Genomic DNA, 27,392 nt, shown 5'->3' on the forward strand with positions numbered 1-27,392 from the left:
TGAGAAACTTATTAGAGTTTAACCATATTTACTTTGTCAGCGTCACATGTCAAAATATACAATTTATGTTTTAACAGTTATTAAAGCTTTAACTTTTTGAATCTGTGTCTTCTTGTAATTACATAATTATTATCTGAGCCCCTCAAATGTCTGAGTCCCCACAATGTCCTGCAACTGTGAACATTTAAATCAATGAAAAGCTAAAAATAGCTTTTAAATAAATATTGTCAAAATTATCAAAAACTAAAAATCAAATTCTGCCAAGCCTGTTGATAATCTTAAATTGGTACATGGATATTTTGTGCTTGTTTCTTTAATCAGTTTCCAGATTGTTAAAAGAATTTCAGAATAAAGACTTTTTTTCTACTAAGAAGTTTCACACTTACAATGTTCATCTCTGCTGAAAAAGGACATTAATAATAAGTGTATCACCTAGGAACCACTGTGCCAGGACCTGTACAAAAAGATGGTCCCTACCCAAAGAACTTACAATCTAAGATAAGAGACAACAGTTGGAGACAGACAGGGAGCCCAAGGAAACAATGAGACAATACTGATCAGCATGGCAGACAGTGGTCTCAGCACACCAGCTGCTTGGCTGTGAAGGTTTTGTTGGCATCACAGCACTGGAGGGATTTGAAGGAGGGAAATCACGTGGTTTCATGGATGTTCACGGGGAGCTCCTCCCAAATGAGGGGCGGAGTGGGAGGAAGCACAAAGGTGCTTGTTTGAAAATGTCACAAGTAGGCAGTGAAGACTGGCATGGTTGGCAGAGGGGATGGGAGTCAGCATCACAATAGTGCAAATGTCTTTACTGTGTGAACACCACTAACTAAATGCTAAATGAAAAAGCAAATACGCTGTGCTTTATTTACACCTGAGACTGCCTTCCCATGCCTTGAGCCGCCACAAGCCAAGAAAGCTGGCACGCTTCCATCAAGCTACACTTCTCCATCACGGCTTGCAGCTGGAAGGCAATGGGACTTGTGCTCCTAAGCCATCCCAATACCACCCTTTGGCCTCTCAATATGAGCTCTGGACTGGAGTCTAACTTCAGCTTCTGTTTCTGAAAATGTTGGCGTGGGGCATAAAACAGCTCCCAGTGACTTAGTGAATGTATTGAAAATCTCGATCACTTTCACTGCTACCACTGAAGCAATTTTGTTTTGAAGGGATAAAGATGTTATGCCACTAAAAGAAAACCTTTAAATACAAATAAAATTGCAGCCCCTGATGCCGCGAATGCTTATGCACGTGCTTACCTTCCCCATCCAAGTTGTGCCATTGGTGTCAATCATCATCATCGTCATGGTAAATCCCCCAAAGGGATGTGGCCTCCTTGAGACTGAACGCCACCCGGATCGATCTCTGGCTGGGTGTCAGGGACCAGGACGACAGACGGCGTGCCTTGTGACTGGAGTAGGAGTCAGGCCTAGTGGTTGGAGCAGGAGTTGAACATCCTGAATCGGAGCCGAGGGGCAGAGGCCAGAGCCAGAAGTCAGGGATCGGAGCTGAGGGGCAGAGCCAGCTTACCTAGAATGAGGCAACAGTGGGACCAGAGCAGGGGCAGGACTTGAAGAAGGCCAGAGCAAAGTGAGGAACAAGCAGGCACAGGAGCTTCCACAGCCATGGACAAATACTTTGAACAGTCAGAGTCCTGCTGCTGGCCTTAAGAAGAGGTGTGCTGGTCCCCTCAGGCTAAACTGGGGCCATCTGTGCTCGCTAGAGTCGCTGGCACAGGGCCAGGTCTAAATATTGGGGTTTTTCTCACCCCATTTCACCCCCAACCCCAAATGGAACAGGAATAACGGAGTCTTTGTGGCATTTCTCCCTGTCAAGCAATATCTCTTTCCATTGTGGTTGATGGACTCAAACAGGATTTATGCAGGAGGCTGACACACTACGGCCATCCAACAGGCCCTGCACTGATGTACTGAAACCCCACGCAGCAGGGAAGAGGCATAGATTCATAGATTCATAGATTATAGGACTGGAAGGGACCTCGAGAGGTCATCGAGTCCAGTCCCCTGCCCGCATGGCAGGACCAAATACTGTCTAGACCATCCCTGATAGACATTTATCTAACCTACTCTTAAATATCTCCAGAGACGGAGATTCCACAACCTCCCTAGGCAATTTGTTCCAGTGTTTAACCACCCTGACAGTTAGGAACTTTTTCCTAATGTCCAACCTAGACCTCCCTTGCTGCAGTTTAAACCCATTGTTTCTGGTTCTATCCTTAGAGGCTAAGGTGAACAAGTTCTCTCCCTCCTCCTTATGACACCCTATTAGATACCTGAAAACTGCTATCATGTCCCCTCTCAGTCTTCTCTTTTCCAAACTAAACAAACCCAGTTCTTTCAGCCTTTCAGGCATGGGGGAGTCATCAAACCATAGGCCTAGAGGGGCCCACAAGGGTTATCTGGTCATTCTTTTGGGCACCAAGTGAACAGCAAGGGAACCATGGGGTAGTCTGATCTCAGGTGGGGCAAAGGGAAAGGGGAATTTCAAACAAACACAGAATACTATGAAACGCTCTCGGTGCCTCGGACTTAGGTGTTTAACTTGAGGCCCCCTTATTGTTTGAAAATGTTGGGCAGTGTTTGCAAGGCCTGAGCAGAGCATGGTCTGGAAAGAGCTGTGCCACTCTGAACCCACAGGCCCTGTTCCTGCTCCCTGTCTGGCCATGGGCAATCCGTGGACGTTTCAGAAGTCAATGGGAGCTGCAGGTGTTCAGCATTTCTGCAAACGAGGCCCTTAAGGTTTCAATTTCCCTACCTTCAAAGCAGAGAATAATGTGCCCTTTCCAGGAGCTTTAGGAAAATTAGTGACCCTTGTTATTTAGTATCCCTGTGAACTGGTGGTAGCACCTAGAGGTCAGGACCCTGTGCTACTCTGTGCTCAGCCCGAATTAATGTTTGCGTGTGAAGAGTATCACAGAAATGCTGATTGTTATTTAAAATCAATCTCACCAAGATATGTAACAAAGGCACTGACAAGCCACAGGCCCACAATGCACTCAGGTGGGTTCAGGGCACTCAGCACCTCCCAGGAAGCATTAAGCAGGATCAAACAGTAGAGTGGCTGGAAATGCAGGTGTATGGTTAAGGAGCCATCCACTAGGCCTCCTGTGCTCTCTCTTAATGGGCTTGAGGCACAGTCCCTGTTTCATAGGCTAGGTCTATACTACCCGCCTGAATCGGCGGGTAGAAATCGACCTCTCGGGGATCGATTTATCGCGTCCCTCGATCCCCGAATCAGCGCTCTTACTCCACCAGCGGAGGTGGTAGTAAGCGCCGCCGACAGAAAGCCGCAGAAGTCGATTTTGCCGCCGTCCTCACAACGGGGTAAGTCGGCTGCGATACGTCGAATTCAGCTACGCTATTCACGTAGCTGAATTTGCGTATCTTAAATCGACTCCCCCCTGTAGTGTAGATGTACCCATAGAGTAATACCCATGCAAGTCCAGTTGTGAGTCCATTTCAACCCCCAGCTGCTCTTTGTACATGTGCAATGTGCACCGTAGTTAAGCCAGGTAGGATGCTGTATTATACAGTGAAAGGTGTCCAAGTGGCCCCCTTACTAGGCTGCCCCAACTACAGTAAAACTTCAGAGTTATGAACACCAGAGTTATGAACTGACTGATCAACCATACGCCTCATTTGGAACTGGAAGTACACAATCAGGAGCAGCAGAGGCCAAAAAAAGCAAATACAGTACAGTACTGAGTTAAACGTAAACTACTAAAAAAATAAAGGGAAAATAAAAAAAAATGTTGACAAGGAAACTGTTTCTGTGCTTATTTCGTTTAAATTAAGATTTTTTTTTTCTTCTGCATAGTAAAGTCTTAAAGCTGTATTCAGTCTATGGTTCTTTCAAAAGTTTACAACTGAACATTAAGTTTTGTTCAGAGTTACGCACAACCTCCATTCCCGAGGTATTTGTAACCATGAGGTTCTCCCGTATCCGTAATGCACTGGGAACAGGCCTGCTCTTCCATTAGAAGAGGCATCTATCTCTTTTCTGCACAGAGTCTTTTGATGGACACTCAAGTCATCACTTATGGAATAAAAGCTTCTATAATGTGTCATGCCAGATATTCGCTGTAACATTCTCTGTGCCAGGTGACCCGCTGCACCTGTCAAGGAGCCTACTAGGCCCAGAAATGCAGCCTCAGTATCTGGAGAACAAGGCAGATTAGACGGTTCCAGGACTTATTTTTAGGTCTGATCTTTGTCCAAATCAGCCCCCTGGTGTCCTGGTGACGCACCCTACTGCCTCTCTTGGGGTCTGTTTAAGCCAGCTGCCACAGAAACTGAAGTCCTAATGGTAGCTCGGGCCCATGCTGTGACCTGACCAGCCTGCAGAATAATAAATGAGGGGACCTGGGGCAAGTTTCTCTTCAGCACTAACAGTTTAAATCAGCTGCATGACAAGAGCATTGTGTGTTTCCAGAGGAGACGCTGCTCCCTTTGTAATCACACCCACGATGCCTCCCACCAGGCTGGCTTATGAAGTCAACCATCTTCCAGTGCTTTTGTGTTTCTCCAGCCTTCTCTGCCTCCCCTCAGCTGTACTCCAGAAAGGGGGGCGGAGGGCGGATGGGAAGGCATGCCAAGAGAGATACCTCTCCCACCCCTCTGCTCTGAACTAAGAACAACAGCGCTAATTTGAGCCTTGTGCTGTGGCTTTCTGAGCAAAAGCAAAGGAGGGTGGCTGTGGAGAAAGCAAGAAGACAACAGAGCAAACCTGCCAGTACGTACCTGGCTGCTGAGTTTGGGGCTCCAGCAGAGTCCCACATAAATAGGACATAGCAGCTGCAGGCTAGCAACAAACTATTATGTAGCTCTGCCAGTTTGGGGCTTCCTCAGCCCAACTCACAGAGGCAAAGACTGTAATTACCACTGAGAATGCCAGCTGGTACTAGAGCCCCCCACCCCCAGATTGGCATTGAGTGGCATGCCAAGGTGACCACAACCAGGCCCAGAAGAGCCTGCACTAGGCAGGCTCCTATGTAGGGTTGCCATCTTTCTAATCGCACAAAACTCCTGCCCTGCCCACTCAGTTTCACCAGGCTGCGTAGGGTGACCAGATGTCCCTATTTTGGGGTCTTTTTCTTATATAGGCTTCTATTACCCCTCACCCCCTGTCCCGATTTTTCGCATTTGCTGACTGGTCACTCTAGGGCTGGGGGTTGGGGTGCGGGAGGGCTCCAGCTGGGGGTGTGGGCTCTGGGATGAGGGATTTGGGCTAGGCCAAGAAGTTGGATGCGGGGGGGGTGGGGGAGAGAGAAGATATGGGCTCTGGACTGTGGTGTGGGCTGTCACAGAGGCGATGCTCTAGAACTACTCCCTATGAAGGCAGTCAGGACTCCGGGGGAACCTCCTCTCTCTGAGCGCACTGTCTCCAGGGCAAGAAGCCTACGCAGCTTCAACCTTCCTGGGTCTGACCTCAAAGCATTCTATGGAGATATACCTATCTCATAGAACTGGAAGGGACCTTGAAAGATCATCAAGTCCAGCCCCCTGCCTTCACTAGCAGAACCAAGTACTGATTTTTGCCCCAGATCCCTAACTGGCCCCCTCAAGGATTGAACTCACAACCCTGGGTATAGCAGTCCAATGCTCGAACCACTGAGCTATCCTCCCCCCATTCAGCAACCCCTTCCACACCGTGTGCTCAGGGCCGGTGCAAGGATATTTTGCACCCTAGGCGAAACTTCCAACTTGCGCCCCCCCACCCCTCGCACATCGGTTCATTGAGGGGCAAATCCCAATGAGCCTTTATATTCCTCAGGGGCCAGCCGTGCCCAAGGGTTGTTTCCCGACCAGGTTTGCCCCTCCCCGCCCCCTGAACTCCCCTGGAGGGTGCACAGCCCCCCTGCGAGCCCTCCCTACCCCACCCTAGCGGCCCCCGCCCCAAGTCCACTCACTGGCTTTGCTGGGCTTGGGCCACTGCAGCAGCTCAGTGGGGGGGGAGCTGCCTTCTGGGGGCTCCTGCAGCAGATGTATGTGGGCAGAGGCCCCCGTGCACCCCCTGACTCCCCCCTCGCCACACTCGGGCTCTGTGGCTCCCGGGAGTGTGAGCCGCCGCCGCCCCTCTCCCTCCCGGAGCAGTCTCAGGGCCCCGCACCGCAGTGGCTGCTCACATGCCCGGGAGCCCCAGGGCTCGAGCGTGGCAAGGGGGGGAGTTGAGGGGGGCGCATGGGAGCCTCTGCCTGCATGCATCTGCTGCAGTCTGCAGGTGCCCCCTGGGGGGGCGCCAGGCCACAGCCTGGGCAGGAGGGGCAGGGGGCATGGCTGCTCCCCGCTAGCAGCGCCACAGGGCTCCTGCCCCACCGGCTCCTCCATGGCTGGGGCTCACCGCCCCTGCAAGCCCTATGCAGTATTAAACTGGTGCCGCCTCACAGTTCCCCGCAGAGACCTCTGTACCCTCTCCCTCATGCAGAATGGACATGCAGAAGGTACCTAATTAAAAGCATTAAACTTGGGAATAAAAAATGTCAGTCACAGGTTTTTTGATATGCCCTGACATTTGTCAGACATTTATTTACAAAAACTTTGTAGTAAGGCTGAGTCAGCTGTTTTGCTGAAAACAACATTAAATATTATGGAATACATGATGCAGCTCTTCTCTATTTTACATTTTCTTAATCAGTATTTCTAAGCTGATTTTATATTTTAAATGTACTCTTAAGCCTTCATAAAGCAATCATTCCAGATTACTACATATTTAACTCACTGAAACAGACATTATTTTAAATTAATCAGTCACAGAGGTTTAATGTGTTCATAACAATGTTCATTGCTTTTAGAAAAAGGGAACACTAATTTACTATGTGTAATCTCCAGAACAATACACGTTTATGAAATTTCACCAACTTTAAAAAATATGTTTCCAAAGATTTTAAGCATAACAAAGGATTTTATATCTTACTAAGGTACTGATTTTGCTTAAAATTAGTTCATCAGATAGTCAGAAGTAAAGAAAAGGAAACTCTGTCCATCTATCTGGAAGCAAAGGGCTGTTGCTTCCTTCAATGGGGGTGGGGGGAGAGGGGGTGAAGGGAGAAATGGATGGACAGAAAGGACAGGAAGACTTTGGAAGTAAGTTTTTTTACTATAGTAATTAAAATGTGTATTTTAGATAAGGGGAGTCTTTTGAAGAATTTATTTAAAAAACCATATGTCTGAAGATCCAAGCATTTAAGGCTAAAGATGATTGTGCATCTAAAAATCTATGCAAGGATTTTTTAGAAATGTGATTTTATAATCTTCACCAACTCACTAATGAAATATTTTTAAAGCAAATTTTAAACTAAGGTCCTGTAGACTGACATGTTCTGAGTAAATATTACAGTCATGCACAACTGTTTTTCATCTTGGCTACACTCGGGGATTCCCAGCACTGCCGCGGCAACGCTGTGAAGCATGAGTGTAGTCGCACCGCCAGCGCTGCGGGAGCTGTCTCGCAGCGCTGTAAGTGCTCCACCTCTCCGAGGGGAATAGCTTGCAGTGCTACAGGCTCCGATTACACTGGTGCTTTACAGCGCTGCACTCGCTGCGCTCGGGGGGGGGGGGGGGGGGGGGGGCGTTTTCACACCCCTGAGCGCAGCAAGTTGCAGACCTGTACAGCGCCAGTGTAGCCAAGGCCTTTGTCAGTACATTCAGAAACTGACAGTAGCTACCAGGGGTTGGCAAATGCCTGTTAAATGTCTTCATTACCCCTTGACTGGCTCTTTAACAGTTTCAGTGTTGTGCTAATAGGTCTGCCAGGCTGGAGACACTTTCTCTTTTAACTACTAGATCCCCTTCCCAGAAAGACTCAGAGAACAGGGATAGGAAAATCAGTAGGGTGGACACTAAGACCCAGTGGTGCCCCAAATTTTCAGGTACCCTACCCAGCTGCCTATGCCTGAGGACAGCCCCAGACGCCCCCAACCACTTGCCGCCCTAGGCCACTGCCAGGGCCGGCTCCAGGCACCAGCTAAAGAAACAGATGCTTGGGGCGGCCAGTACCAAGGGGCGGCACTCCGGCCACTATTGGGGTGGCATGCCCGAGGTCTTTGGCGGCAATTCGATGGCGAGTTTCTCTCAGAGCGAAGGACCTGCCGCTGAATTGCCGCCGAAGAGTGGAGCGGTGCGATTGTGCTGCCGTGGCTTTTTGTTGTTGTTGTTGCTTGGGGCGTCAGAAAACCTGGCCACTGCCTAGTTTGCCTAGTGGTTGCACCGGCCCTGCATGCGCTTCCCGTAGCAAGTCCACCCGGGCGGGGCGCCTGGGGAAGCCAGAGGACCCTGCACTAGGGTTACCATTCGTCCGGATTCCCCCGGACATGTCCGGCTTTTTCGGGTTAAAAATAGCGTCCGGGGGGAATTTGTCAATGTCCGGACTTCCCCTCCTCCCCCCTCCCATGCACAGCGTGCGCGCGCTTACAAAGCAGCCGGTGCTCCAAAAGCCAGAGCCAGAGCCCTGCTTGCACTTCCCCCCCTCCTCCCTCCTGAAACTTGACACCCCCCCTCCTCTCCCTCCCTCCCTGCACTCACAGATCACCGGCTGTTCGTCTGGAGCTCCGAGCCTGCTCCCCTCCCCCGCTGCCGAGTGCGCTGCTCTGCAGCACAGTAAGGGGGCCGGGGGCCAGAGAAGCGGCAGGGAGGTTCGGGGGGGGGGGGGAGTCAAGAGACAGGGAGCAGGGGGGAGGGTTGAATGGGTCAGGGAGTTCGGGGGGGGCTGTCTGGGGGTTGGGGGTGTAAGGTTTTGGGTAGTCAGGGTACAGGTGGGGGGGTCTCAGGAGGGGGCAGTTAGGGGACAAGGAGCAGGGGGGGTGTTTGGGAGTTCTGGGGGGGGCTGTCTGGGGGTTGGGGGTGTAAGGTTTTGGGCAGTCAGGGTACAGGTGGGGGGGGTCTCAGGAGGGGGCAGTTAGGGGACAAGGAACAAGGAGGCTTAGGTAGGGGGTGGGGTTCTGGAGGGCAGTTAGGAGCAGGGGTCCCAGGAGGGGGCAATCAGGGGACAAGGAGTGGGGGGGTTTAGATGGGTCAGGAGTTCGGGGGGGGGCTGTCAGGGGGTGGGGGTGTGGATAAGGGTTGGGGCAGTCAGGGGACAGGTAGGGGGGTAGGGTCCTAGGGAGCCAGTTAGGATGTGGGGAAGGTCTCAGGAGGGGGCAGTCAGGGGACAAGAGGCAGGGAGGCTTAGGGAGGGGGTGGAGTCCTGGGGGGCAGTCAGGGGACAAGGAGTGGGGGGGAGGGTTGGGGGTTCTGAGGGGGCAGGAAGTGGGAGGGAGTGGAAGGGGCAAGGGGCGGGGCTAGGACAAGACGGGGGCGGGGCTATGACAGGGGCGGGGCTAGGGCGGGGCTCCTCCCGTCCTCTTTTTTGATTGTTGAAATATGGTAACCCTACCCTGCACCCCAACTCCGCAGTCAGATGTGACTCTCAGCCAGCCAGTAAACAGAAGGTTTATTAGTCGACAGGAACACACCATAGGGCAGAACTTGTTAGTACAGAAATCAGTGACTTTCAGCCAAGTCCATCTTGGGGGGAGGGGAGCCCAGAGCCAGGGCTCTGGTCCTCCCCCTGAGCCCCAAGCCAGCCAAGCATCCAGCTGCCTGGCCCCTGCCTTGCCCGTTGCTCCTCCTCCGGCCTCTGTCTCGCTTCCCGGGCCAGAGTCACATTCCTCCCCTGGGTCTCAGGTTACAAAGAATTTGTTAGTCTCTAAGGTGCCACAAGTACTCCTGTTCTTTTTGAGGTTACAAAGAGTCAGCCATAGCATTCATGCAGGCAGCTGGAGCGGCCTCCACAAAAGTCACACACAGCATCCATACAAAACAGCAGGACACACACAACATAACAAGGGGAAATCCCCACTTCGTCACATCTCTCCCCCCTTCGAGACCGAACTGAGTGGGGTCACTTTAGCCAGTGACCTGGGGAAGTTCAGGCCTCCCTCTCCGAGACAAAGCATCAGCTATAACATTTGCATGGACCACCTCCATTTCATAATCTTGGAAGGACAGACTCCACCTCAGGGGCTTGGCATTGGCCCCTCTTATCTGGTGCAGCCAGGGCAGGGCGAGTGGTCAGTGTACACAGTGATACTCCGCCCAAATAGATCCAGCTGCAGCCTTTTAAGAGCCCACTCCATGGTCAGGCACTGCTTCTCGATGGCCGCATAGCCCTGCTCCCAGGGCAGCAGCTTCCTGCTCGGGTACATGATGTGGTGTTTCTCCCCCTTTACATTGGCCTGCCTTGGCACTGCGCCCAGCCCTCTGTGTGGGGTAGGATGTGGGCTCTGGGGTGGAGCTGGGGATGAGGGGGTTGAGGTGCAGAAGGGGGCTCTGGGTTGGGGCAGGGGGTTGGGGTATGGGAGGGGGCTCGGGGTGTGGGGTCCTGGCGGCACTTACTGCGGCTCCCAGGAAGTGGCTGTCAGGTCCTTGCAGCCCCTAGGCGCATGGGCAGCCAGAGAGTCTCCGCGCACTGCCCTCGCACCCACAGGCGCCGCCCCTGCAGCTCCCATTGGTCATGGTTCCCAGCCAATGGGAGCTGCAGAGCCGGCACTCGGGGCAGGGGCAGCGCACGGAGCCTTCCTGGCTGCCCCAGCACCTAGGGTGACACAGAGACATGCTGGCCGCTTCCAGGAGCCGCATGGAGCCAGGGAACCTACCTTAACCCCGGGCCCCTGCTGCGCCGCTGACCAGACTTTTAATGGCCCAGTCGGCGGTGCCGACTGGAGCCACCACAGTCCCTTTTCGACCAGGTGTTCAGGTTGAAACTGGATGCCTGGCAACCCTACTCCTATGAGACTCAGTCTGAGTGGCTGTGTGATGAGGTAGAAAGCACTGGAGGGGAGACAGACATTCTGACTTTCCCTGTCATGGAGCTTGAGGCCAACCCAGAGGTCCCTGCTCCACAACCCAAAGTCCAAGCCCCAAGATACTGCTGCACCCACAGCCCTCTGCACCAGGAACCAGCAACTGGCTGGGGCTTCATCCTGCCCTGGACACCGCCCAGCTGGTGTGAGAGCCATAGGCTGCCCAAGAGGATCGCAGCCCTCCATTTTGAGCTCCAGCCCCACTGCCAGATCAGGCCTGAGGGGTTCGTTGGGGGTGACTGGGGTTTTTCCTCATCACATTGATTTCATTGTGGGCTTTCAGTTGTTGCTCTGGGATGGATTGAGACCTTGTATAGTTATCTTCTGTTTACCCCTATGCTGACCAGAGAATAAATTGTCAGCTGCTTTTATGGGGTCCTGGGTTTACCCTACTTGTGAAATCAGATCCTAGAGCCTGCTATTGGTTTGGGTGCCTGACCTCTAGGGGCAAGCAGCAGTTGCTAAGATCCCAGCACCCACTGCCCCTAGGAGAGTTGGGGTGTCAGAGTCCCTGAGGAGGGAGGAATAGGGGTTCCATCATCCTCAGGGTTAGGGGCTACAATTATGTTTTAGAGGTTCCTGTCAGCCCATCAGTTTTAAGATGGATTGTTAAAGTGGCTCTTCATTCTATGCAGAACACAATATGTTTAGAGAGAGAGAGAGACCTATCTCAGAGTTGGAAGGGACCCTGAAAGGTCATCGAGTACAGCCCCCTGCCTTCACTAGCAGCACCAAGTACTGATTTTGCCCCAGATCCCTAAGTGGCCCCCTCAAAGACTGAACTCACAACCCTAGGGTTACCATATTTCAGCAAGCAAAAAAGAGGACGGGAGGAGCCCCGCCCTAGCCCCGCCCCTGCCCCTCCCACTTCCCGCCCCCTCAGAACCCCCAACCCTCCCCCCGTTCCTTGTCCCCTGACTGCCCCCTCCTGGGACCCCTGCCCCTAACTGCCCCCCAGGACTCCACTCCCTATCTAAGCCTCCCTGCCTCTTGTCCCCTGACTGCCCCAACCCTTATCCACACCCCCACCCCCAGACAGACCCCTGGGACTCCCACGCCCCATCCAACCACTCCCCAACCCCTGACAGCCCCCCCCAGAACTCCCAACCCATCTAAACCCCTCTGCTCCCTGTCCCCTGACTGCTCCGATCCCTCTCCGCACTCCTGCCCCCTGACAGCCCCCCCGAGAACTCCCAACCCATCTAAACCCCTCTGCTCCCTGTCCCCTAACTGCGCCGATCCCTCTCCCCACTCCTGCCCCGACAGCCCCCCCCCAGAACTCCCAGCCCCCCACCCCCCCGCTCCTTGTCCCCTGACTGCCCCCTCCTGGGACCCCTGCTCCTAACTGCCCTCCAGAACCCCACCCCCTACCTAAGACTCCCTGTTCCTTGTCCCCTAACTGCCCCCTCCTAAGACCCCCTCCAACTGCCCCCCAGGACCCTACCCCCTACCTGTACCCTGACTGCCCAAAACCTTATCCACTCCCCCCAAAAAGCCCCCCCCCCGTTTCTTGACTGCCCCCTCCAGAACCTTCCTGCCCCCGGTCCCCCTTACCCTGCTGCTCAGAACAGGGTGTTGGGCTCTGTGCGAGCCGAGCCGGACACATGGCTGAGCTCCCCAGCACAACAAAACCCGGTCCCTGGCCCAGCACAACAAAACCCGGTCCCTGGCCCTGCACAGTGCTGCTGGACCGGGCTGCAGGGGAGAGCTGCCGGCTCAGAATGCAGGGCGGATCCGGCTCCTCTACAGCTGCTCCAGAGTCCAGCCCGGGACTTTCCTGCAGCCCTCCCAGCCGCTCGGTCTGCTCTGCCAGGGGAGGGGGGGAATCCCAGACATTTTGAGTGTTTTACAAATTCCCCTCGGACACTACTTTTAGAACAAAAAGGAGGACATGTCCGGGTAAATCCGGACGAATGGTAACCCTACACAACCCTGGGTTTAGCAGGCCAAAGCTCAAACCACTGAACTATCCCTTTCCCAGCAGGGCTGTCTCTAGGTTTTTTGCTGCCACAAGCAAAAAAAATTTTGGCTGCCTCCCACTCCAGCCCTGGGCTCTCTCTTCCACACCCCCCCTCCGGACTCACACCCCCTGCCACCCCAGCCCTGGGCTCTCTCTTCCCCCCCCCTCACCCACACCCCTGCCGCCCCAGCCCTGGGCTCCCCCCCACCAGTGCTGATTCCATCCACTCCCCCCTCACCTCCAGCTGGTCCAGCACTGGCAGGGTCAGGGTAAGCAGTGGGGCTCCCGGGCCAAGCCTCAGCCCAGGGTCCCTCCAGCCAGGGCTCCCACTTCCAGAACTGGCCGAGACCCGGGAGGGCAGAGCTGGGGGACTGCCCCGGCAGGGGGCTGAGGAGCCGGGGCAGGGTAGCCCCAGAGGGAGTGGAGTCCCGGAGAGCGGGACACGGGCCTCACACAGCAGCGCTCTGCCCTCTAGGCCCAGCTGCTGCTACTGCTGCTTCTGGCCATCCTGCTGTAGCCCCTGGGCAGCTCAGGCCGCTTCGCCCAGCCCTGGCTGCAGTGCTGGGGGACGGCCGCCCTGCGGCACCTGCAGGCGACTCCATGTGCCCCGCGGGGCGACTCCATGTGCCCCGCGGGGCGGCCCCCAGCCCGAGTGTCCCCCATTCAGAGTCTGCCTGGCCCAGCCACAAGGTGCGTGCTGCTCCGCCGCGGCGCAAACTGCAGCGGCCCCAGGGTGCCCCCTGTGCTGTTGCCAGGGCCCCAGCTCTAGGCTTTTGCTGCCAGAAACAAACAAAAAACAAAAGGGCAGAATGCCACCCTTGAAAATGTGCCTCCCCAAGCACGTGCTTGGTTTGCTCGTGCCTAGAGCCGGCCCTGTTTTCCAGTGCCCTCCCCCTGGTCCTGCCACCATCAAAACAGTTTGAGGCACTGTCCAGCACACTGCAAACAAATACAATACAAACAGGATGTGTTCTACCCCTGTAAATAACAGGCAGAGTAAATCACAGTGCCAAAGGAAAGGGAAAGTGTTAAATAAAGAGCTCTAGGGCTTTTTTAAAGCTCTGTGTAGGGGAGCTTGGAGCTGTTTTAGGGTTGCAAACCCTCCAGGATCGGCCTGGAGTCTCCTGGAATCGGCCTCGATCTGTTGGTGACTATTTAAAACAATCTGGGAGATTTTAAGAAAATGACATTATGTCATGTTGGGGGGGGGGGGGGGGGGCAAAGAATCTCCCAGAATAGCTTCAGTCAGAGTTGGCAACCCTAAGCTGTCTGAGCTGGGGAGGATGAAATGAGATGAATTTAAGGGAGAAGCAAGATCCCCACTGACAGGTGCACTGCAGCAGAAGTGCGATTACTTGTCAGGTACAAAAGGTGAAATTGTATCCTGCTAGGACTGTGTGAGCATAGCTGTGTCAGCACAAGGCTGGGGGAGTGGGACCCACAGGGATGGGGTTTCACGGTGGAGTTTATAGTGTTGGGTTTAACTATAGAATGCTCCATGGCCTGGGAGCTGGTTATCTATGTGAAAAGCAACAAAGAGTCCTGTGGCACCTTATAGATTAACAGATGTATTGGAGCATAAGCTTTTGTAGGTGAATACCCACTTTGTCAGATGCATGTCTATAAGGTGCCCCAGGACTTTGTTGCTTTTTACAGATCCAGACTAACACGGCTACCCCTCTGATACTTGATTATCTATATGACACTCTCCTCCCATGTGATCAGGAGAGACGCTCATGCTGGACCCTCCTTGGCTCAAACAGGAGAGCACTTCTGGCAGGCTGTTGTCCACAGATGGGTCTTTGATTCTAGAACTTGTCATCTGTTGTGACCCAGGGACCTCTTCATGCCAACTGGCAGAGGAATGCTTAGGAGTTACAGGGATCCCCTGGGTCTAGTATTTATATACTAGTTCACCAAAATACATCATGTAAGGTCTCTCCTGAAAGCCTGTGTGTCTGTCACCATAATCATGTGAAACATGTGTGGCTAATAGGGAGAGATGTCTATATATTGGAAATTGCATTCTTAAAGCCTTGTCGTTAAAGGCAGATCACCCAGAGGTACATGCCTTAAGACAGAAGTGGTGGCCCGCAAGGATTTTAAAAAGTTAGTACTGGCCACTCCAGGCTTGTATTACACTCCCAAGGTTATAGCTTTTCTCTGACCTTGGCTTGGTAAATGCTGCCATGACCCAAAACAAACCACCACCACCACCCCCCTTGGACCCAGGAAGGAGCACTTGGGAATTCCTCTGTGTGGGGTACCCTCAAGCCCTTTCACCCCACTCTGGGGAAGAGCTGAGAAAAAACAATTAAACAACATGTGCACAAACCTCTTAGGACACCAAAAATCCAATCCTGCTCTTCAAAAAGGTAAATTTTATTCAAAACAAAAAATAAAATACATCTGGAACTTAGGCTTTTGCTAGATTTTAAAAGAGCAATTCCAAAAATTAAGCACCCAAACTAGCTTTCTTGGAGGATTCAGCTTAAAGGTTACAAGCAAGCAATCTGAGGTTAGCACAGAGGAGAGTCACAAGCCAAAAATAAACCTGATTGTGTCTAAACATTCCCTATCCAAATCATTTCTTCTAGGTATGGAAGATATGGGGGAGGTTGGATATTAGGGAAAATTTTACTAGGAGGGTGGTGAAGCACTGGAATGGATTACCTAGGGAGGTGGTAGAATCTCCTTCCTTGGAGGTTTACGGTCAGGCTTGACAAAGCCCTGGCTGGAATGATTTAGTTGGGGGTTGGTCCTGCTTTGAGCAGGGGGTTGGACTAGATGACCTCCTGAGGTCCCTTCCAACCCTGAGATTCTAAGATGAATTTTCATTCCTGGTTCAAGCCTTACACAGCATTGCCGCTCCATCCCTGCGGCCCAGAGAACAGACAAAGGGAAAGCCCCCCCGCCCCAATTTTATAAAGTTCTACCTTCCCATTGGCTCTTTTGGTCAGGTGCCTATTCCTTCTCTTTTTACCTGTGGGCTTGTTAACCCTTTACAGGTAAAGCAAGCAGAGAACAGACCAAGAGGGATTTTACAACTAACTGTCCGGCTGTCCACAATTCATTGGGAAAGAATCACAGAGCAGCTCAGCCCACTGCAGCACAAAGGACTGTGGGATGCACCCCCAGAAGTCCTAGCATCACACACAGGTGAGCTCAACACCAGCAAGGACACAGTAACTTGGGTCAGGCTGCGCACACCAGATGTAGGCCGACCTGGGTGCTCAAACCTGGTTGAGTCACTTGAGTTAACTCTGCAGTGAAGATATCTCCTGGGGGAGAGAGAGAATGAATCATAGAAGATTAGGGTTGGAAGAGACATCAGGAGGTCATCTAGTCCAACCCCTCTGCTCAAAGCAGGACCAGCCCCAACTAAATCATCCCAGCCAGGGCTGTGTCAAGCCGGGCCTTAAAAATCTCTAAGGAAGGAGACCCCACCACCTCCCTAGGTAACCCATTCCAGTGCTTTACCACCCTTCTAGTGAATTAGTTTTCCTATCATGGACTCTCCAGCGGGGTTCAAGCCCCTGCTGGAGGATCAGCAGACCCATTTAACAAGAATGAGGGTAGAGCGGCAGTCTCCAGCCACACAGACTCCACTCCACGAAGCACTCTTGCCTTTCCCATTGAGCATGACATAACATTTGCTGTGCCACTAGCCTCCCTGATAATGTTCTGCACAGTTTGTGGTACTGGATAGGTCCTGATCATTGTCATAGGTAGAAAACTTCATGTTGTCACGCATTCTGTCTTCCTTAGTGACTAAATCCTTTCCAGCTCCTGTGGACCTACCCAGCCACAAGGCATAGCCATGTGACTCAGTATCAATACTGAAGGTGTCATATTCAGCATAGTGAGTATTGTTGGATGCATCCTGTACTACAAAGCAGACTTTGTAGGCTCCCTGGATTGTGAGCAGAGAGATGTACTCATTCCCCAGCCAATCATCACTTTGCACATCACCAAATCCATACTTGTAGTTTGCTCAGGAATCATTCCACTCAAGTTCTGTGTTGTAAGAATTTCTCTGTACAACTGTCCAGACTTGTCCTTCAGTGTCCATGTTGCACTACACCACCAGTGGGTGAGAGCCTTCTGCAGGGGTGAAAGTAACTTGGAGGACTTACCGGTATGCTGGAGTCCTGAGTGGGGGCGTGGCCTCAACTGGAAGAGGTGGGGCCTTTCAAGATTTAAAGGCCCTGGGGCTCAGACTCTGGCTGCCACAGAGCTCCGGGCCCTTTAAATCACCATGGGAGCCCAGCTGCTGGAGCTTCGGCAGGGATTTAAAGGGCCCAGGGCTCCCCACAGTGGCTGGAGCCCTGGGCCCTTGAAATCACCACTGCAGAAGCCAGTCCAGTCCGGCACAGTGTACTGGCTCTTGCCGGTACGCCAGACTGGACTGGCTTATTTTCACCTCTGGCCTTCTGGCTGGATGACAGACTCTGCTGCTGCTGTTCTTGGGGATACTGTCAAGGTCTCTGGGGAACCCTGAAATACAGTGCACAGCAGAGTAAGAAGTCACTGTCATATCAATAGGATCTTTCCCTGCAGAACAGCTTGTAGTGTTTTGTCCAGTCCATTTTTAAATGTCTTAGCTGCTGGGGTTTCTACCTCATACAGGATCTTGGGAAATTTCATAGCCTCATTTACTCCACCTTTAGGGAGACATTCCCCATATTCTTACATTTTCGTTTCCTTAACTCCCCCCCCCCCCCCCCCCATATCGCTCCTGGGTTCATGCAACCCTCATTTCTTCTTAGATAGTCTTTCCCCTTTGTCAAGGCTGAATCCCCACTCTAGCACTCCGCGTGCAGAAGGTGAGGGCCCGCAAGGATTCTGAAAATTAATACTCACCAATCCAGACTTGTATTACACTCAAGGTACAGCTTCTCTCTGACCCCTTGGCTTGGTAAATGCTGCCACCACCCAAATGCAAAAAAAAAAAAAAAAAAAACCCAGGAAGGAGCACTTGGGAATTTGTCCCTGTGGGGTACCCTCAAGCCCCTTTTACCCCCCTCCCCCAGGAAGAGATGAGAAATTAAAAAAAAAAGGAAGTTAGCTGTGGTTACCAGCTAATCAAACATGCACAAACCTCTTAGACACCAAAAATCCAATCCTGTTCTTAAGAAAGTAAATTTAATTAAAAAAACAAAACAAAAAAAGGAAAAAAATTACATCTGGAACTTAGGCCTTTTACTAGATCTTAAAAGAAACAATTAGAAAAAATTAAACACCCAAAATAGCTTTCTTGGGGGGTTCAGCTTAAAGGTTACAAGCAAACAAAAAGCATCTGGGGTTAGCACAGAGGAGATCCACAAGCCTTACAAAATAAACAGAAATAAACCTGATCACGTCTAGCTAAACATTTTGATCTACTTACACATTTGGAGTGTCAGGTAAGTAGTTCTAGGTATGATCTGATGATTTATGATCATACCGGGCTTAAAGCTGCTTACAGGATTGTTGCTCTGTCCCTGCAGCCTAGGGAGAACAATGGAGAGACAAAGGGAAAGCTTTTTCCCCTCCATTTTAAAAAGTTTTAGCCTTCCCATTGGCTCTTTTGGTCAGGTGCCCACTATCTTTTCTTTACCTGCGGACTTTTTAAACCCTTTACAGGTAAAGCAAGCAGCCACCAAGAGGGACTTTATGGCTAACTGATTGTCTGGGTGTCCATAAAAGGGAGTTCTTCCCCCCTCAACTTTATGTAATCACACCCCTCCTTTGTGTTTAGACTCCTCCAATCCTTGTAGATACCCCCACCTTTGTCATACTATCCACATTTTGATCTTTTGACCATCTCATAAATCAGTTCCCACAACTCTCTAATCATTGCAGTCCTCTTTCCTAGTTTCATAGTTGCATAGGAGTTTAAGGCCAGAAGGAACCATGAGATCATATAGTGTGACCTCCTGTGTATCACAGGCTATTACAGTTCACCTGATCCCTCTATGTTAAGCCCGAAGACTTCAGTTAGACTAAAGCATTTCAGTCCCCAGGAGATTAAACTGTGTGTCACAGGCAGAGACCAGGAGACACTGAGGTGCCACTAATGCCTGAGGTGTCTGCAATGGCAGGGACTTGATTAAGAGAGATGTGCCCAGATGAGCCAAACCCCCATGAACACAAGAACAGCCATAGTGGGTCAGACCAAAGGTCCATCTAGCCCAGTATCCTGTATTCTGACGGTGGCCAGTGGCAGGTACCCCAGAGGGAATGAACAGAACAGGTGATCAAGTGATCCATCCCATCACCCATTTCCAGCTTCTGGCAAACAGAGGCTAGAGACACCATCCCTGTCCATGCTGCAGTGGAAGGAGAACCCCCACCCCCAAGGTCCCAGCCAATCTGATCTGGGGAAAATGCCTTCCTGACACCACACCTGGCAATCAGTTAGACCCTGAGCATGTGAGCAAGACACTAGTCAGGCATCTTGGAAAAGGATTCTTTGTACCACCTCCAAGCACTACACCACCCCATCTGGTGTGCTGTCCCCAGCTGCAGACAGTGTCTGGTGCTTCAGAGGAAGCCAACAAACAAACCCCAGAACAAGGAGCAATGGTCTCAAGTTGCAATGGGGAAGGGCTAGGTTCATTTTGGTTCTGTATTAGAGAGAACAGATGACCTTGAGGTTGAGGCTCTAGAGGCTAAAGACCTTGGGAGATCTGGATCCAATTTCTGGCTCTGACCCCAACGTCCCGCAAGACCTTGGGCAGGTCGCTTAATCACTGCACCTCAGTTCTGTGTCTGAGAAGTGGGGATAATCGCTCCCCTTTGCCTCACCATCTGTCTGTCCTGTCTAAAACTCTTCAGGGCAGGGACGTGTGTGCGCAGCACCCAGCACATTGGGGTCCCTATCTCAGGAGATGGTGGTAATAATGTCATTGTTTGGGCAGAGCAGTTCCTTCCTAAATACACTTGCCAGGTGCCTATGTTGGCTACCTGTCTTGGGCTACTGGATAGAAACATGGCCACAGAGATGGTGCTATTGCAACGGCAAGGTGAGTGAGAAGCTCACTAAAGGACAAAAGAAGGGTAAACACACTGAGGGTGAGATTGAGCCAAATATGGGCCAGGAGCCTAAATAGGCCAAATGCTATGGGGGGTGCACTCTGTCAGGCTGAGTGGGGACCTGAAAGAGAGGGGGGGATACAGGTCAAAAGAAAAGTTGTGGCAAGGAGGAAATCTGTAAACACTGCAGCTCACCACAGAGCTGGAGATGGTATGGGCCTGGATCCACTGGGTGGACACCCCTGGACCCCTTCGTGTTGCCCTGTACCTTTCCCCAGCTCCCTTTCTCACTCTTCTTCCAAGGGTGCTCCCAAGGGCTATGTGGCTCTGCAGGAAGGAGTGGTGGGATCAGATGGTTGCTGCAGAAGTACAGGGTGTCAGTATTTCCTTGGGGATGATTAGGAAGGAGGGATGGGCAAAGGAGTGGGGACTATGCTGTGTGTTTCCTCACAAACAGTAGATAAGGAATACAGATCCCACCATTCAAGGCAGCAGTTTTGATTTGGGGCTGGTAAAAAAGAAGAAAAAAAAACCAACCCACAAATGTCCACCAAACTTGATATCATGAGAAAAAAAGATTTCTTGGTATTCAAGAGTGGCTGAGCTTTTTTATTCAAGCATTCGGGGGGGGGGGGGGGGAATAAATAAATAAAATAAATTCACCTTTAGGCAGAGAACAAGCCTGGAAAATTTCAGGTGGAAAAAGTTAAGGTTTCAGAGTTATGAATGACCGAATGAAAACTCCAGGGGCTAGGATGGACACTTTCAGGAACCATCACTCTAGCATGTCATGGCCACATTCCATTCCATTGTAACCCTAACACTCTTTGTGGAGAAGCTGGGGCATTGTATATTAAAACGGCTCCATTGCTAGCTACTCTATAGCCTCCCTGACAGCAATGTTCCTTTACTTCTTGGAATCCATTAGCACCCAAAGCTCAGCAGCCTCACCACCTCTCTGTGCCCTTCCTGTCACTCCCGTGCATTTGTCTTCACTCCCCATACAGGCCACCACTTCTGAAAAACCAAGCCCATGGAGGTGTTGTTGGCAGCAGAGATCACATCTGGGATCTCTGGATCTTGACTAAATTGTATTCTTCCTCATGAGTTATGAAGGTCACAGATTTGGTTACTTTAACAGACTTCCATGACTTCTTCAGCTGCAGCTGGGGCCGGAGCCGTCAGCATTGGGGGCTGCCAGCAGCCATAGCCAGGGCTATCCCCACCTGCTCTAGTGCCAGAGCTGTGCCCCTTCCCCACCCAGTTAGACAAACAGACTGGAAATAAAATGTGCCTTTTTAACAATTAGGGTTATTAACCATTGGCACAAGCTAATGAGAGCTGTGGCAGGTCTCAATCCATCACTTGAAGTCTTTAAAATGAGATTGGGTGTCCAAGAGATTTACACTAGTGCAACCAGAAGTGATTGGCCAGATTCTTACAATCCCTGGGTGACACTGTCTGGTTGTCCCTTCTGGCCTTAAGATCTATGTGGGGGGGGGGGGGGGGAGAAGAGGAGAGAGAATCTTTAACCAAACCTCTCCAAACCCCTGTTCTGTTCGTTTCTAGCCCAGCATGAATTTCATTCCATCTAAGATATCAACCAGCCTTTTGATTGTTTCATGGCTCACCACCCTTTGTTCTGATATCTTCAAGGTTCAGGATATCACCTTCAGAGCCATGAAAGAGCTACATGTTGCTAGTAGGAAGTTTAACAGCAAAGGAAAGACCAGGTACAGAACAGCAAGCTTGCCCAGGATGGGAATCCTGTAGAGGAGCAGACAGGAGATAGGAGTCAGATACTAAAACCTTCCCACAATGCAGAGCTTCTGACTGAACTCACAGTACTGAGCCCACCCATATAGTCACTGGATCAACCTGGGTTCCACTGAAGAACAGAACTCTATAGCAAATACAGTGCTTGAAAGAGGAAAGTTGCTTTTTCCACCTGCCTTAGGCCCAGACATCCACCAAATCCTCAGTTTGGCCTTGATTCAGCCAAGAGCTTAAGGATGGGCTTAGTTCTCAGGCCTGTGGTATACAGGAATTCAGACTTTATGGTCCAAGTTGTCCTTCTGGGCTTAAAAATCTATTATTCTATTAATAGTGTTAGAAAGAGGGTGATGGGGTGTCACCAGAGACTTAGACAAAGGCCTTATCTTGACTGGGAAAGAGATTGATTTTAGGTTGAGCTTAGTTAAGATGAGCCAGCTAGGCCAGATCTAAACGCAACCATTTTTTACCACTTTGCCTCATCAATATACACCCCAGAATGTTACTCCATTTTCTTCTTTCCCTCACTGTCTAAAATGAGGCCATGAAGAATGCCTCCTACAATTCATGACAGCCATAGCAGAATCCCAAGTTGCTGGGTCTCTGACAGGTTGCAACCTTCTTCATCCTGGCAAAGGCCTTCAGTTCATTCTGTGATGCTGTCAGAGGTTTACAATGCAGTATAAGTGATGAAACTGATGCTTTGTTTTCTTTTTTTCACCTTTATGTTTCTAAGAGCCCTGTTTGCAGAATTCTGTAGCCATTTTGCTCTGAGAGTTGCTTCTGCCTGTCTTAGATCACACACAAACCCCACCCACCCCTTCATGGTGACTTCACTATTGTTCTTTCTGACAAATATTTTTCCTTAATCTAACTAAAGTCATTTTAGACTGAAAGTACATGCAGTATATGGAAACAAACATCTCTGCACATTGACAGGAGCTTCTGTTTGATGCGGTTAGATTTTAACTGCACATTCAAGTTAGTGGCAACAAGTTTACAGCACAATAGCTTAGAGTAAACTAGGAAAGACTAACAGATGCTTCCACCCACACATTCAGTTATGCAGCCATGACACAAAGATCAGCTCAACTCACCTATTCTGAGATGGTGTTACTGAGCAGCTGATATGGTGTTAGAAACCTTGACAGTCCTCTTCGGCTTTCAAGTTCAGGGCTGAGGATTCATCCATTTATACAAGAAACTCCACAACCAATTTATCATTGTTTAATCAATCAACAATTTAACTCCATGTTATGAAATTTTATCACATGGCCCTGAAACCTGCTTCAGGGTAACATTAGCTATTTTTCCTGTTTCCCTCAGCAGAAATGATAAGTCTAAAGAGGGCATCTCAAGGCCATTCATAAAAACCACAAGTGGCAGCTCTCTCACACACTCAGTTCGCCCCTGACAATTATTTGCAAACACAATGAATAGAAATGGAAGAGGACCAGCAGCAACCCCTGTTACCTAACAGCTCTGTGTTCTTGGGGAACCAGGGTGCAGTACCCAGCCTGTCTGACTCACGAAAGAAGTTCTTCCCCCACAGCCTCTGCTTGAACCAAAACCGATCAGAAGAAAGACTTACAAAAAGCAATGAAAAGGCCGTGGGAGACACAGCTAAGTCCCTGGGATAAGGGTGACAGGATTAAGGAAACCCCCCAGCCTCATTTGCAACAAGGATGGGACAGGGAGGCATCTCCATTAGCATACAGAATGAAGAACAGCTATTCCAAAGCAAGAACCGCACAGAACTCTGGGACCAGAAAGGCAGGGAAGCACTGCATGCTGGGGGATCTCTGCTCCAGATGTTAATGAACCCACGCCTGCACACACCCAGCTCAGTAGTTATCAGACCAATTCTAGTAATAAATCCTTTATTGGTATCCAAAATAGTGAAGCTGCCTAATTGCATTGTGAGCTCCCTGGAAGGAACACCGCCCATAGCCAGGAATGAGCAGTTCCCATTGTCTAGCCTGAACAAAACAACTCTGGTATACTCCCTTGAGCCATCAGTTCACCCATACACAAATCGAGTATTCTCCCTTGATTTAGATTTCCAGAAAGCCTCTGACAAGGTCCCTCAAAGGCTCTTATGTAAATTAAGTTGTCATGGGATAAGAGGGAAGATTCTTTCAAGGATTGAGAGCTGGTTAAAAAGACAGGAAACAAGGGGTAGGAATAAATGGTAAATTCCCAGAATGGAGAGGGGTAACTAGTGGTGTTCCCCAAGGGTCAGTCCTAGGACCAATCCTATTCAACTTATTCATAAATGATCTGGAGAAAGGGGTAAACAGTGAGATGGCAAAGTTTGCTGATGACACTAAACTGCTCAAGATAGTTAAGACCAAAGCAGATGGTGGAGAAGATCTCACAAAACTAAGTGATTGGGCAACAAAATGGCAAATGAAATTAATGTGGATAAGTGTCAAGTAATGCACATTGGAAAAAATAACCCCAACTGTACGTACAATATGATGGGGGCTAATTTAGCTACAACTAATCAGGAAAGAGCTTGGAGCCATCATGGATAGTTCTCTGAAGACATCCATGCAGTGTGCAGCGGCAGTCAAAAAAGCAAACAGGATGTTAGGAATCATTAAAAGAGGGATAGAGAATAAGACGGAGAATAACTTTATTGCCCTTATATGAATCCGTGGTATGCCCACATCTTGAATACTGTGTACAGATGTGGTCTTATCTCACAAAAGATATACTGGCATTAGAAAAGGTTCAGAGAAGGGCAACAAAAATGATTAGGGGTTTGGAATTGGTCCCATATGAGGGGAGATTAAAGAGACTAGGACTTTTCAGCTTAGAAAAGAGGAGACTAAGGGGGATATGATAAAAGTATATAAAATCATGAGTGGTGTGGAGAAAGTGAATAAGGAAAAGTTGCTTACTTGTTCCCATAATATAAGAACTAGGGGCCACCCAATGAAATTAATGGACAGCAGGTTTAAAACAAATAAAAGGAAGTTCTTCTTCACACAGTCAACCTGTGGAACTGTTTGCCTGAGGAGGTTGTGAAGGCTAGGACTATAACAGCGTTTAAAAGAGAACTAGATAAAGTCCATTAATGGCTATTAGCCAGGATGGGTAAGGAATGGTGTCCCCAGCCTCTGTTTGTCAGAGGGTAGATATGGACGGCAGGAGAGAGATCACTTGATCATTACTTGTGAAGTTCACTCCCTCTGGGGCACCTGGCATTGGTCACTGTCAGTAGACAGGATACTGGGCTGGATAGACCTTTGGTCTGACCCAGTATGGCCATTCTTATGTTCTTGAACCACTGTTTCTCTACAAAAAACACCCTTCCCATGCTCAAGTGTTCTGTTGCCTAGATCCAAAAATCTGCATCAGTTCCATTGGGACTTCATCTTCTCCTGACTGATCGTGGGGGCTCCACCTGTCGCCAGCACTCCAGACTCTCAGCTACCACCACCACATAGGACCCCAGATCGATTCAAGCTTCATGGAGTGGTGCGGTGAGAATCCAGCTCTCTCACTGTCTCTCTCTTGAGTCTCAACTGACCCTGACTTGTGGGATCACTTATAGTTTTTTTAAACCTGACTTTTATGATCAAATTTAAATTAGATTTAATATTCTAACTGTTTTGTTTGTTCAGCTTCCCTATGGTTATTACCTGGTGTGACAAAGCTCCAAGCCTGTATTGGTGGGTCCCGTGCTTCCTGGTAGATATAGTGGCCTCAGAAGCTCACTGAGGCACACAGTATGACCTTCCTTTCCCAGTAAGGCAGCAAAGGTTACAGATTATTGAGCTACTTTCATCACAGGCCTGTATGGGACGTGGGAAAGTGGAATACCCACAGTCTGTGTTGCTCCTTAAACAGTTTGGTCTCCTGCTTCCCTCTGCCACTAACACTGCTTTGATTCCCTGGGCCACTTCCCTATGCTCCCCTTTTCCAAGCTTCACCCTTACCTCAGGATGCAGGCAGGCTCCAGCTCCTTTCACCTGAGCTCACTCAAGAGAGTTGGCAAGGAGAGCTTTTAAAGCAGTATCAGTGGGACCTTAATTGGTTCCAGCTGTCTCCATTAGCCTAACAGTCTTACCTGACCCTTTGTCAGTTAATTGAGGTCAGGTGGCAGCATTAGCCTAACCACCTTAACTGGCTAAATTGGCATCAGGTGTCTTGATTGGCCTGGAGTAGCCCTTGTTTGGCTATCCAGGGAACAGGGACCTGCTCATTCTGAGGCTGATCTGCCTGCCTTCCATGCTTTTGAGGTTGTCCTGCTGGCCAGTTGCTACCCTGAGTGCTGCTAGGACCCTGCTGCTGTAACCCTCAGAGGGGAGTGCAAGGCCCCACTTTTGCCATCATTTTGGGGGTCTTCCCTGACTGGGTTGCTGCTGCTCTTGCTGCTGGGGAGAGCCTGTTACTGCTGCTGGAGCTGAGGAGGGAGTAGAGGAGGCCTTGTTTTGTGGAGGGGGTTTGTTACATCCTTGCTTCTGTGGTGGTAGGTGCCTTTGCTGTGGGGAGCTGGGGGAGTGGCCTGGGGCCCTCCCCCTAGTCCACCCACTCCACCACCACTGCACGCTCCACCTTTCCACCTGCCTTCTGGCTCTGTTCTCTGCTCCCTGGCCCAGCAATTTGCTCTGCCTTTCTAAACATCCAGAGACCATAGCGGCAGTGAACGGGCATTTGTATTTCAGATGCCCGTGGGTGCTCGTTTCCTTTCCCCTCCCTTGGCTTTGTCCTCCCTCCCCTGCTGCATTTGGCCGGTGGGCCCCCTTTTCCTCTGCCTCGTCCACTGCCCTGTTCTTGCAGCTGCTTGCCTCCTTTCCCTTTGCTGCCTACCCCACCCTTCCCCTTTCTACTGCCCTGTTTGCTCTGGTTTGCCCTGTTTTGTTTTTTGGTCCTTGATTAGTTTGTTTGCCCCGCCCTTGTCCCATGGTGCAGGTGTGGTTGCCAGTCCCATTTTCCCCTCTTCTAGCTTGGTTGTTTTTTGAACCCACCCTGTTCTTTTTTCCATGCCTGAGGCACCCCTGATTTAGCCCTCCCCTGCATTCCGCCCCCAAGCTTCTTGCCCCCCTCCAGTTCAGCCCTTATTGCCTGCATGCCTACGTTCCGCTGTTGGCATATGAGATTCTTCCCCCACACACACTTTTTTTTTTTTTTTTTTTTTTTTTTTTTATTGATTCCTTCACTGATGCACTTTCCCATGATGTTTTAGTTTTTCCCTTCCTTTCCTTAGTGAAGCCGGGGGAGCTGGTTTCTTTTTCATCTTGTGCTGGAATTGTGTTCCTTGTCTTCTTTTGTCCCTTTCTGTTGGCACCCCTCCACCCTGCTTTCAGCCTAGCAGGTGGGGTGTGGTAGCTGTTTTCCTCCCTTTCCCTCCCCTCCCACTCCTCCTTCTCCTTCCTTCCATTTCCCTGCCCTAGTGGCTGTCCCCTTCCCTCCCTTTCTGTGGTGGGTGATTCAGGGGTTCGGACTTCCATGGACGCCCTTGCAGTTCCCTTCCAGTCCCCCTCCCTACACTCTCCCTTGCGATGGCCGCCTCGACTCCCGCCACCGGGCTGCCTGCCATCACTGCCATTGAGGCACTGGCAGGCACAGATAGGGGCTCCTGAGACGCTGCTGCTGCCGTGACCTCAGCCGCCTCCATTTCTGGGACCACTCCCTTGGCCGGTGGGAAGGGCCGAGGGTTGAAAAAGGGCAAGGGCCCTGCCTGGAAGGTGAAACCCCCGGTGACAGTGGTTCCTTCTCCCGCTGCGGCCCCGTCAACGGCCACAGTTCCCCTTTCTCCCTTGCCAGTTG

At 50.7% G+C, this 27,392-nt stretch overlaps 1 pseudogene; it reads right to left on the bottom strand.

Moving 5' to 3' along the window:
- Window positions 1-16,368: 16,368 nt before the first annotated feature.
- On the bottom strand, window positions 16,369-27,171 carry LOC128825869 (fibrinogen-like protein 1-like protein; annotated as a pseudogene).
- Window positions 27,172-27,392: the final 221 nt, after the last annotated feature.

Source organism: Malaclemys terrapin, chromosome 18 (assembly GCF_027887155.1).
Source record: "Malaclemys terrapin pileata isolate rMalTer1 chromosome 18, rMalTer1.hap1, whole genome shotgun sequence".
Lineage (NCBI taxonomy): Eukaryota > Metazoa > Chordata > Testudines > Emydidae > Malaclemys > Malaclemys terrapin.